The sequence below is a fragment of the Urocampus carinirostris genome, chromosome 8 (genome assembly GCF_059441175.1).
Source record: "Urocampus carinirostris isolate Australia breed hairy pipefish chromosome 8, RoL_Ucar_1.0, whole genome shotgun sequence".
Taxonomy (NCBI): Eukaryota; Metazoa; Chordata; class Actinopteri; order Syngnathiformes; family Syngnathidae; genus Urocampus; species Urocampus carinirostris.
Genome location: NC_142356.1, coordinates 8,529,412 through 8,541,768, shown reverse-complemented (window position 1 = coordinate 8,541,768; position 12,357 = coordinate 8,529,412). Strand labels below are relative to the sequence as shown.

Below are 12,357 nucleotides of genomic sequence, written 5' to 3'. Positions count from 1 at the left end.
AGGACAAAACATAAGAGGGACAACAAAAGATATTTTCTTACACATGGACAGAACAACAACTTTAGTCTCATGACTAGGATACCCTGAAATGAAATGCAGTGACACTAACTGAACAAAACATGAAAGGCAGAACTACACAGGATATGTTAGATATTAGTTGGCTAGATTATAACGTAATGAAGGGGACCTTTCTCTTACCTTTTATAGGCCTTTCAATGAAAACAATACGTCAACTGAGCAGCTGGTAAAACTCCGCATCCGGAGCGAAGCCGGAAGAATCAAATCTATAAAACAAAGAAGAGTTGGGATTTATATTTTAACATTAGGTCGTTTTATATTCCGCCATGATTTTAAGACTGGATGCACGATAAGTGTTGTTTGCTTCGCAATGCCGATCATCTATTAAATCCTACATTTGCAAGGCGATAACTGAAAACTTTATTGAGAGGAAAAAAAAAATTCTGGGTGTTTTGGAAAAAAAAAAAAAAATACACGTAAAATCACAGTGAACATGTCCCCCCCCCCAAAATTGGGCTTAACTTTTTAAATTTATCAATCAATACTTCATCAGTACGAACGGTAACGACAAGGTGTTATGAGCACCACATCACTAATTGTAGAAAGTACAAAGCATCATGGGTGTGTTCATGATGTTAAATTATGATACTTTTAAACATTATACAAGAGCTCTACAACTGAATGTCACAGTGAAGCAAATAACTATTTCAACACCCTGCTAGTTTGCCATTTCTCCCACTTAGAAATCATGGAGGGGTCTGAAATGTGTTTATTTATATTAATTTATTATCATAGGTGCATGTCCACTGTGAGAGAGATAAACTAAAAAGAAAAAAATATCTTTATTGTTAAATATGTTATATGCACAACATCCAGCACCGATAAACTGAGTTCATACAGTTTAAGGCAAGTTCAATTCAAGACTTTAAACTTTAATGACTTTGGAAATTCAATTTAAGACCAAGTTGACAAAAAAACATGAATATTTCTCACCACGTACACATTACCTGGCACAGCTCTTAGCCATTGCGAAAAAACGTTCGGACAGACACTTCTCATGAAATGTTCACCTTCCCATGGTCCAAGGTCCAATGTCTGTCCAAAGTTGCTATGTGTATTGTGGGTCAGACATGCGTCTGCTCTGAAATGCCTGACTGAAACCACATCACCGTTTTGATAGTTGCCCCGAAATTGGTGAAGTACAAAAAAGAAAATAATTCATAATCCACAATTTATAAATGTTAAATAATTTTATTTCAAACAAACAGAAATCATATTTTTAAAATGTTCCAAAATTGGATTTAAGACATTTTAATGCCAATTCAGGCCTTATTTTTGGAATACAGACGCTCCCCTACCGACGACCATTTGACCTACACAAAACGGTCGAGACGATCATTTTATTCGGGATGTCAAAAAATATACGGACAAGTTGGATTTTGTATTGTGTGCACCTTTTTCCCCAGAGTAGAAGACAGTGCTGTAGTGCTTCTTTCCACCGCGTGGCGCTGTTAGAGGTCACCCAGCATCCGCCTCGAAGAAATTCGGCTTCTACTTCCTAGTTTGTGTGTAGACATACTGTATATGATCTCACTCGCACTAAGAACTTTGACTTTTATATTGATTAATCTCTCGTGCATCCATTCAATATAGTTGGGGCAAAGAAGAGGCAAGCCGTTTCATTTGAAATTAAAGTGGAATAAGAAAGCTTGATGCGGTTGAGAAAATGATTGGATCGCTTTTCTTCGTCCACTTTTTACCATGAAGGACCTCTTGAAGCCCATCTTCCAAAAGTAAGTTTAACTTAACTTTATTTATCAAGTCAAGTCATGTTTATTTGTGATGCCCTTAATCACAAGGAGTCTCAAAGGGCTGCACAAACCACAGAACGTCAACGTCTAATATGTAGCTTTGGTTTTCAGTACTATGCTTTATCATTCAGCCTGCTTTGTAACATTCAAGAGCATATTATTTTATTAAATGATTATTAATCGGTTTCAAAACAATACAGGTTACTTATATGTAACGGGTGTAATGATAACTATTGTTTTGTTGAAATTCCTGCTGAAATTTTTTTGTATAGTTTGTGTATAAGTGTCCTGCAATGACGAGTCCAACACTGCCACCTGCTGGTATGGGGTACGGTTTAGTTTAGCCTCTGATTTTATGACCGGAAAGCAGATATGGTTAGTAGTCGTCAGCGCACTGCTAGCGGTAAGCCATGATCTTTTGGTGCTCCGCAAAAAGTGAATTGACAACATTAAAACCACAACTGACAAATCTTGCAACCTACACAGTAATGTAATCGGTGTTGTCAAGCTGTTTGGATTTATTTTCGTTTCGTTTCTGTCGCCATTTATGTTAGTTTTGCCGTACGTTGTACTCGACTGAAATGCTAATTTCCCAGCGGAGGTGCTAACCACATGGTGTGTGTATGTTGTGTCGCTCATTGCAGTCTCCAGCGCGCTGCTAACGTAACTGAAAAAAAAGCCTCATCCAGTGTAGCCTGAATGGGGATCCTTGGTCGGACGGCTACACCGCGGTTACATATAGAAGCCTTAAACATACATTCCGTACAAAATATAGCACTGATTCAACTTACCAACAAATTCAATGATCGTAAGTAGGACAGCGTCTGTAATGAATTCAATGCCTTGTAAGACTTTTCAAGGACCTGCGGGAACCCTGGATAGAGTAACTTCCTCGTCTCGGCATTCAACATGCAATAGATTTTGATCCAGTTTTCTATGAAGTCATCTCGAGTAAGTGGGTGGCGGCTTACAAGAAGCCACAATAGATGAAGCACCAACTGTCGGAGCTCAAGATAACGCGAGTAAAAATAACTCCGACGAGCATCCTCATAAATCCCTCGAATTAGGTTAGAAAAATAAACATGCTGGAAAGAAGGCTGCAGTGAATTATTTCTATTTGAAAGTGGGTCCAAATCCAAAGAATCAGACCTGTTCTGCAGATAACTAACAGAACAGGGCCTGTTGCTTTTCAAACCATTTTTGTCCATATAAGAAACATAGGAATGCTAACTTGTGGACCGCCAGTCTTTCTTTTGTCGTTTTATTTTTATATTTTGGTAGCAGTTAACAATCAGTACCACTTAAGCATGGTCATGTTGTTGCAGAGTACAAAAGATTTCATAAAACACACAATGTTTATCAGCTAGGAGACTCCTGCCTGTAAAAATCTCTCAAGAGTAGCCAAAAAAATCATTTGGCAGCTCATAAATCAGAAAGAAAAAACAAAGCTGACAAGCAGGAATTGTAAAACTGTTGGGCTGACGAATCCTGCTCAGTGTCTTCGGGCATAAGACGTCATTTTCATAATAAATAGGGCTTTAAAAGGGTCCGGCGTCACGTAAAGCATCACCACAACGAATGAGAAACAGTGACTATGCTAAATACAGTGGTGCCTCTACTTACGGATGTCTCTACATACAAAAGTTTCAGGTTATGAAGTACATGAAGGGGTAAATATTTGCCTATAGTTAGAAAGGCGTATACAAAGTCAAAAATCGATATGTGCTATTTGCCGCTCCCAGAGTTCTATCTGACAACCTGAAAATAAGCGTGAATCCAGCATGCTATTCGTTTCTCCTTTCAGCTTTGTAAAAAGTCTATGGTACCACTACAAAGAGCTAGCATTCGTAATGGACCCCACGAAAGGCACCAAGAGAAGTGGAAAAGGAGAAGAAAAAGAGACTGTCTGGCCATTGAAACAAAGCAAGAAATTATAGAAAGGTATGAAAAAGGGAAGCATTTTTGTCGACAAGGAGGACACAGCCATCATTTCGACAGCCTGTATTAAAGATGTTTCAGAGAAATTCATACGTGGAAAGCAATCACCAAGAAAAGGGTTAACGGGTCAGGCTATTATGATGACAAAAGGATTGTCAAAAGCCAGCAAAAGCAGACGTCATTTGATCAGTTTTTCCAGAAACGCCAGGCAAAAACACTGCTGAGAATCAGTAAACAAAGAGGCCAGTTAAAAAGGTAATTGAACATTTTTATTATGTATTTTATTCTTTGTTTATTTACATAATGTGCTTGTTTTTTTTATTATTGTGCATTAATCTTTGTGCATTAATTGGAGTAAAAGCCCACATTAAACCCCACCCCGACATTTGCATATTACCCTATTTTTATTACAGTGTGTATTTTCCGTGGCACTATTTAAATACTCTATAGCAAAACGTTATATTGGGTATTTTTGTATTCTATATCTTTTATTATTTTATTTTTCAACACAAGAATACTGCTGGAAGTGTGAATTTCCCTACGGGGATGAATAAAGTATCTATCTAATCGAATTTTAACATGTATTTGTTTGTGCTCTTTTATGATTTATTAAGAAACGTATATACTCTGAGGGGCTTGGAACGGATTGGTGCATGTACATTTAAGAGGCGCCTCTACTTACAAATGTTTCAGGTTACAAAGCTATTCCCAGACCCTATTTCATTTGAAGAGATACCACTTTAATTTGTTTTTTTAAAGCCCTTAAAACACGAAGTATGTACCTTAGTACGGATATACATCACCCATGACACATTAGTGATGCATTTATCTGTCCAATAAAACTTTTTTGTAGTGGCCATTCTTACCCAGAACTAGGCCATTTTACAGTTCTTAAAAGGTGTGACGTCACGTACAACACACGTAATTTTAAGCCCTCACCACAAACTCAGGATCGTAATACAATTATATTTTAAGCTTTGAACCATTAGTGGTGTTTTATCAAATAAAATAATTTTGGTAGCGAAAATTTTCAACGGGAAGTGGGTCGCCATGTTAAAAAAAAAAAAAAAAGACCGTACAGTCGAAGTTTTAAACCTTCATAGCAGTTTCACAAAAAAATTTAGGTAATAGTTATTTACACACTATCTTAGACTCAATAAAAATTCCCTTTCTTATCAAATAAAAGTTATTCTGAAAGCGGCAATTCCCACCTGAGAAAAACGCCATCTTCACGCATTCTGCGCGGGACTGGCGGTGCGTTCAAAGACCAAAGACACAGTCGGAAGTTTCGTTACTACAATTCCGTTTCTCAACTAAAATTTGCCTTAATTTGTAAATTACCTTGGACGCAATGGAAATACATTTTCTTATAAGATATGTTATTTTAGAGGAAACCACCTTCTGAACAGTCACATCATGTTCTGGGTTAAAGTCATGCATTCAAGGACTAAAGGTGCACTGGGATCTGAATGTATTTTTTAATAGTACTTAAGTACTTAAGATTTTTTCTCAAATGAGCTTCACTACTCTGATATACTATACAGTAAAGGCATTGTCCGGCTACGATATTGCAGGTAAAACGCTGGAATCCAATGACAACAGATCATTTTTCATCAAAAAACCCTTTTGTTAATTGCCCTCAACTCTCCCTTGAATCTAGTCTTCAAAACGCTGCCGAAACTTAAGTATTTGTGGTTGCATATCATTCGCAATACAAAGGAAATTATTATTATTATTATTATCACCCAATACAGAGGATGGTTAAAAAGTTACCTGAGCATCGGAAGCCTAGGTAGTGAGAATGGGTCCCAATTTCAAGCCCTGCCTAACTAACTAGCACAGAGGTTGTATCCTTATCAAACATGTGCAAGCCACACAAACTTAAAAACTTTTGTCGTGTATTGTGATGCATGGCAAAAACTGGTCGGGTGTGTTGTGGAATGTGGATGATAACTAAAAATAAGTATGAAGGGGCAGCAGGGCGGCGCAGTGGTTAGCGCGTGTGCGGCACAGTTCTGAGGTCGTGAGATCAAACCTCCTGTGTGGAGTTTGCATGTTCTCCCCGTGCATGCGTAGGTTTCCTCCGGGCACTCCGGTTTCCTCCCACATTCCAAAAACATGCATATCAGGTTAATTGGCCGGTTCAAATTGTCCCTAGGTGTGAATGTGCGAGCGAATTGTCTGTCCTTGTCTGTGCCCTTTGATTGGCTGGCAACCAGTTCAGGGTGTCTCCTGCCTACTGCCCGAAGATAGCTGGGATGGGCTCCGGCGCCCCCGCGACCCTACTGAGGATGAGCGGTGCAGGTAATGGATGGAAGTATGTAGGCATCTGGTGAAGGTCGTGGGTTGACATTGTTGCAAGAGGTCACAAGCTGATAAGTTGAGGGACGGACGACCTTCACAACATATCTTAACTTTATTTAAGAACATATAAAAGCCAATGTTGAACATCTGGAACTCCCGAATGCAATAAAGCGCGTTCCCTTTTCGCCCTTTCTCCTCTCTGCGTATTTTTTGGGGCGACGCTCAATGACGTTCTCTCCAAAAGGTGCAGGATGCAAGATCGGATTAGCTGGCTGGAGACAAAAGAAGGCTTTGTTGCCTCAGCTCTATTGGGTAGGAAGGAGATTTTATTCTTGGGAAAACAATATATTTCTGGGCAATGGACGATTGTCTCAGTCCAAAATTTCTTTGGAGGAACTATACAGTGATAACGCTAGTCCCTTTTGTGCGCCGTCTGCTAAAACAAAGCAGGAACTCTGTTTCAGATTTTAAGATACCTTCTTCATTAGAGTAATCCAATATATTATCCTTTACTCATGAGTCAGACAAGTCTACACCTGTCAGTTCACATTCAGCGATCCCTTGACCGCCAGGGTTGTTGGGTTACCACTTCCTGGGATGTGTCTTGGGCTAGTACAGGCTGGCAACGCACATCCCTCTCCTGGTCGTTTTTTTAGGTCGGGGTTTGCTCCACATGAAACAGATACCGGTTTCCACGGTAACGAGTGGCAGAAGCGTCCTGATCCGACTCAGATTCAGCACCTTTATCACCCGGTCGCTGTCTTTTTTCAGTGTAATAATTGTGCCAATACTCTTGTAGCCTATTTGATGCTGTACTTTAAGGTACGAAAGGTCCAATCCCTAGCGGCTATTTGCCTAAAACCTTACATTTGGCTCCATAACCGACACATGAAAATATACCTCACTTTCAAGCCCAAGCCCGACAGCCTTGCTTTATTCTAAGGAAATTTTCGGTTTGATATTCGAGTTCTTATTTCAAGTGCGTGCAAAAGCCAGCAGCAGATTCCGACCTTGCACACTGCAAAGGTCATCCGTCTCCCAGTACGTTCTTTGCGACCGACCTCGAATTTAGGTCACGGGACATGCCATCGGACAACTGTTTCGTCTCGCGGAACTTGTTGAAAGATCCGAGATGCAAATGATGCAATTGAAGAGGCGGGCTTGTGCTACTTCCACTCACACACACAGAAAAAACACACACGGGCAAGGACAAGTCCATGTATGTGCATTCGGTGAAGAGGATGTCGCGAAAAAGGAATTGGGATTTTTTTTTTGTCGTCTGACATATTGTGGGGAAAGACATATCAAAATCCAGTAAAACTGTTAGGCACAGTCCAATAATAATACAGCTATAACCTTATTTAAAGCTTCGAACAAAATGTTGCCCATAAATTGACATAAGATGTTTGAAATTTAAGTAAGGGCTCATCATTTGAGAGGCTATGGAGAATTTGAATTACCCAGGATTCAAACAACACGTAAAAGGTTTTTGTAGGATACGTGGTGTGAAACTCTGGGACAGTCTGAATTGCCAACTCAAGCGATGCAAAAAAATTAACAGGTTTAAACTACTCTACAAAACCTTGGTCTGGTCACAGTATGTACTGCAAGGGTCTTAGTGTGCTCTGTAATTTATATCTGATCTTTTACCAGTGTCTGAAAGTCATGGGAAAAAGTTAGCGGACACCAGGGCAGAAAACTCTGAAAAGCTGCCTGCCCTATTTTTCACAACTTGAAACACAATAAGACGACGAATCGCAAAAAAAACATTGTTGCAAAATATTAAGGATTGATCATCAGAATGTATAACAGAACAACACTTTAAAACGAATTATAACTAATTTATAAATCTAATTATAACATTCATTGCATGTATATGACATGGCTGTTTTCCATCTGCCATCAGTAGGTGCTTGGATTTATTCATCTTCATTCATACAATGTTTGCAATGAGTCACCTGCTACAAGCCACGTGAACTCCTCTTTCCACGATGCTTTTAATGTAAGTTTACATTTCGTAGCGTCATCAATTTTGTTAGCTTCTTTTGAATCTTCTGGGGCTGAGGTCTGCCTTGATTCATAACCACTTCTCCATTTTTCTTGTGTTCTCTGTGCATCTACTTTGGAAAATGATATGCAAATGCGCGTGCTTATAATGCTCGGGAAGCACGAAGGTATTCAATGCGGGCTTCGGATTGGCTGCCGAGTATGCAAATTGCCATGCGAACTGAGATTCCGAAATTTCCAAACCGAAGATTTCAAAATCGGAATAAAGCAAACGTTTGATTTGGAAAAAAACAACCTTTTTTTTCCCTTTCTTGAAAAAATCGTCAGCCACCCGAGCGGAGACATTTTGTAAGTTGTGCGCCCCGGGCGTCCGGCCAGACGTTATTTCAGACACTGCTTTTACCATTGTTGGTATACTCTGATTAAATTGTCTTTTTGTTGTCTTTGCCCCTGCTGGCATTGGAATTCATTACCACAGCTGGTGTTTTATTTATATAATGTGTTACTATGTAATATTATCAGTATGTTACCTGTAGTAACCCAGTTTTGTAACAGAAAGAAAACATTCCTTTCTATTTGTTTTTTTATGAGTTGCCTGTATAGTACAACTTGTCTCGCACCTGCTGGGAAGATAAACCCAAAAGAAATTGCAGGAAATTTAGTTCAAGTTTTGTATATAAGAGATAATGGGTTGGACCACGGGCGTAACAAGCCCGTTTTAAGGGTGTGCTCAAGCACCCCCAAGAATTAACGCATGTTTAAAACCCTCTTTTCCTTAATATAGGACAGGATGGGCTTAAATGAAAAAGGCTGGATAGAACATAGGAAAGTAAAACCAAACAGGAATGTGAACCACGCGGCGCCTGAAATGCTCCACTGCCTTGAAATGGTTCAGTCCATTTGATTCCAAGTACCGCTCTTGCTCCCTCCGCACTCCTCTTCTGGTTTTATAAAGTATTGAATGGAATGCATCATTGCCTTATAAGTTTCATGCTTCTTTTTTACGTGTGTGTGTGTGTACTCTCTTAGAAATAAAAGATAAAACTGGGCATGGTGTGCTAATCACTAAGTGTTATGTGGTGTTCACACATATGTGACACTCCAACAGCATTGAATGATCCTAATTTATTGTCTAAAGTGAGCGATAACCAGTGCCAAACGAGCACAGCGTAGCAGTAAGATGACAGAAAAACATGGGGGCGATGACTAATTATGGATTCCGCTACATAAAAGAAAATAAAACAATCTTCTCAACCTATGAATATTAAAATTTACATTGGTTGTGACAGTTTATGCATTTAAGCATGTTATTCAAACCAATGTTTTTTTTATAATCTATACTTTATGTTGACAATATCTGTGTATTATTTGTTATTGCAACATCCATTGCAGCCTGGATATCCTGGAAGGAGAATGACCTCATGTGCAGTGCCTTCACCAGGTTTCTTCATTTTCTTCAAGTTGAGGTTTTTGAGTTTTCCCTTGCCCACATGTAGGTTCTAAATCAGGGGATGGTGTAACAGTCTGAGGATTGCAATAATCTGTGGTCTTTGCAGCCCTTTGAGACTCTTTGTGATTAAGGGCGTCACAAATAAACAGGACTCGACTTCTCAAGGTTTGTTCATTTTCCTCATGTTGAGGTTTTTGAGTTTTTCCTTGACCTCATGTAGGTTCTAGATCAGGGGACGGTGTAATAATAGTCTGTGGTTTGCAATAATCTGTGGTCTTTGCAGCCCTTTGAGGCACTTTGTGATTAAAGGATGGACAAATAAACATGACTTGACAGAGGTATTTGAGTTTTTCCTTGCTCTCATGTAGGTTTTAGATCAGTGGATGGTGTCATATTAGTCAGTGGTTTGCAATAGTCTTTGATCTGTGCAGCCCTTTGAGAATCTTTGTGATTAAGGGCGTCACAAATAAACATGACTTGACTTCACCGAATGAAAGTTTTTTTGCACCACTCAGAGGCACTACATGTTTCACACAGTCACTTGAAGTCAATTAAAAAATATTAACCAGCCAGACACCGCAAGCTCTGAACCTAAAATCGCCCGTAGGTGAGATTTAATACATTTTTCGTGGTCCCACTCCCTTTCAGGCATTGTGTTATGCATTAAAGTTCTATTCACATGTGGGGTGGATCAAGAGGTCGCTGGTTCGATTCCCAGCAGTGTCGTTGGGCAAGACACTGAACACCTAGTTAGTGTGTAAAAGGGAAAAGTGTGAAGCACATTTTAAAGCGCTTTAGGAGGTCTTCATTGACTAGAAAAATGCAGAAGAAATTTTTTGACACAGACTACCTGAAATGAATAACTGAACGATTTTATGACGTCACGAGTTGCAAACAAACCTCTATATCAAAATTCTGATTGCAAAAAAGTGACAGGTAATTGCATTCATATCCACTGGAAATTATGTCAAAAAGAGCGAAACACATAAAAACCAAGTGGCCAGATTGCTTTGTGCACGTACCTCCAGCGGCGCTATTTATAGCCGGGCGCTCCGGCTGGGTGACAACAGCGGCGGCAGCGAATACTTTGCCCAGATATGGTTCCCTCGGAGCGGCGTGTGTAGAGACGCTGCGGGCTATCCCGGCCCGGCGGCGATTTACAGCAAGCGGGGATGAAATGAGAGCCCCCCCGGGGTGCTATCGTCCATGACCCCTGCAGCGATAGCGGGAAATCGCAGCGCTCGAAAAAGTTTCCTCCCGAAAGTTGGTCAGGGGACGTTTGGAGGAAGGCTGAAAGTGGTCTCCCGCAAAAGGGCAAAGAAGAGAGGACCTCCTCCTGTAAAAGAAACCCTCATCCCATAAGACCCCGCCCCACCCCCACGCAGGCTGCACTGTCACTCCTGGGGTTATGACGCTACGCGGCAGGGGCGTTACCAGGGGGAGGCAGTGCCGAGGACACACTCTGCCCACCCAAAGAAAACTGAATACTGTGGTGAGAGCAATCTGGCAAAAAAGCAAAAAAAAAAAAAAAAATGAAGCAAGAAAAAAGAGCTAGGGAAAAAAAAACTAAATAAAATAAGGAAAAAGAGAAAAAGAAAAAGAAAGGGAAGGAAAAAAAAGGTGTGAATTAGAATCAAAAGGAAAAAATGAAAGAGAAAGCTAGGAAAATAAGAAACCAAAGAAAAAAGTAAAACATAAAAGGTATGAAGGAGAAATTAAATGAAATGATCTGCATTTATATAGCGCTTTTCAAGTCAATGACTTCCCAAAGCGCTTTACAATGTGCTCCACATTTCCCAATAGCGGCCTTGCAGCCATGTAAGGCGCTAACCTGCTTATTGGGGGTATTAGGTGTTCAGTGTCTTACCCAAGGACACTTCGACATGTAACACGGACGAGGCGGGATTCGAACTGGGATCCCTTGATCCCAAGACGAGCGCTCTACCTCCTGAGCTACTGCCGCCCCAGGAGGAAAAAAAAAAAAAATAATGAAACAAAAAAGAAGTAAAAAGCTCGGAAAAATGAAACTAAGGAATAAAGGGGAAAAAAGGAAGAAAAAGAAAAAAAGACAGCAAGCAGAAAAAATGCATGGAGGAAAAAGCAAGAGAAAAAATCAATTGAAAAAGCTAGGAGAAATGGAAACATAAGAATAAAAGTAAAAGGGAACAAATAAATTACAAATCATTGTTAGGCTACTTTTCAGTGTCTCACCTTTCTAAGCCATCCTGTAATTCCTTTCCACCGTTTCCTTCTTTGGCCACTCATGATAACCACCTGGGGCTGCTGGCTGTGGCTCACAGGTATTGTTAGCTTTTCCTTGTAAATACAGGGTGTCATCTTATACTCACATATTTGGTTGTGTGTGACAAGTAGCGAATAGTAGGCAGCGTGTGCGGAGAGGTGCGCGGCTTATGCAGGAAAAACAAACTTACATAAAATCAACGGAGCACACCTGAGCACAGAATTTAAGGTAAAAGTGAGCTGAACTTTTTGGGGTAAACTACTTTTTGCAATACACTGAAAAAAAAAAAACGTGTTGGACAGTATCTAGAAATGGAGAAGTAGAACTCCAAGTGGATCTAAGCCAAGAGACAAAATGGATTTGGAGTGTCTCGGCTAAGAGTTCATTGGCAATCTCTATTATGTGGCTATTGCAGTATTCTAGGAGGTAAAGGCTCCTCTAATTATATTACACAACTTAAAGGCTTAATTGGCGTTACCAGACATGTATAACGAAATTGAAGGGCTTCTCTCTTAGTAAAATAAATGAAAAAGGTAAAATGTGCAAAAGGATATACACGTTTAAAGTACAAAATAAATATGTACATA

At 39.9% G+C, this 12,357-nt stretch overlaps 1 protein-coding gene across 8 annotated transcripts in view; it reads right to left on the bottom strand.

Moving 5' to 3' along the window:
- Positions 1 to 10,867, bottom strand: part of tmod1 (tropomodulin 1) — a 31,599-nt gene extending 20,732 nt beyond the window's left edge. For 4 of the 8 annotated variants that reach the window (XM_088341499.1, XM_088341504.1, XM_088341505.1 and 1 more), the window contains exons 1-2: positions 10,551 to 10,867; positions 199 to 284 (exon numbers count right to left, since the gene is read on the bottom strand). The gene's annotated coding sequence lies outside the window, so the exon portion shown is untranslated. Of the gene's footprint in view, positions 1 to 198; positions 285 to 2,620; positions 2,702 to 4,449; positions 4,471 to 4,978; positions 5,052 to 5,540; positions 5,631 to 10,550 lie in introns of those variants that run through there. The other 4 variants (XM_088341501.1, XM_088341500.1, XM_088341502.1 and 1 more) reach the window with 4 other exon arrangements.
- Between the last annotated feature and the right edge of the window lie 1,490 nt (positions 10,868 to 12,357).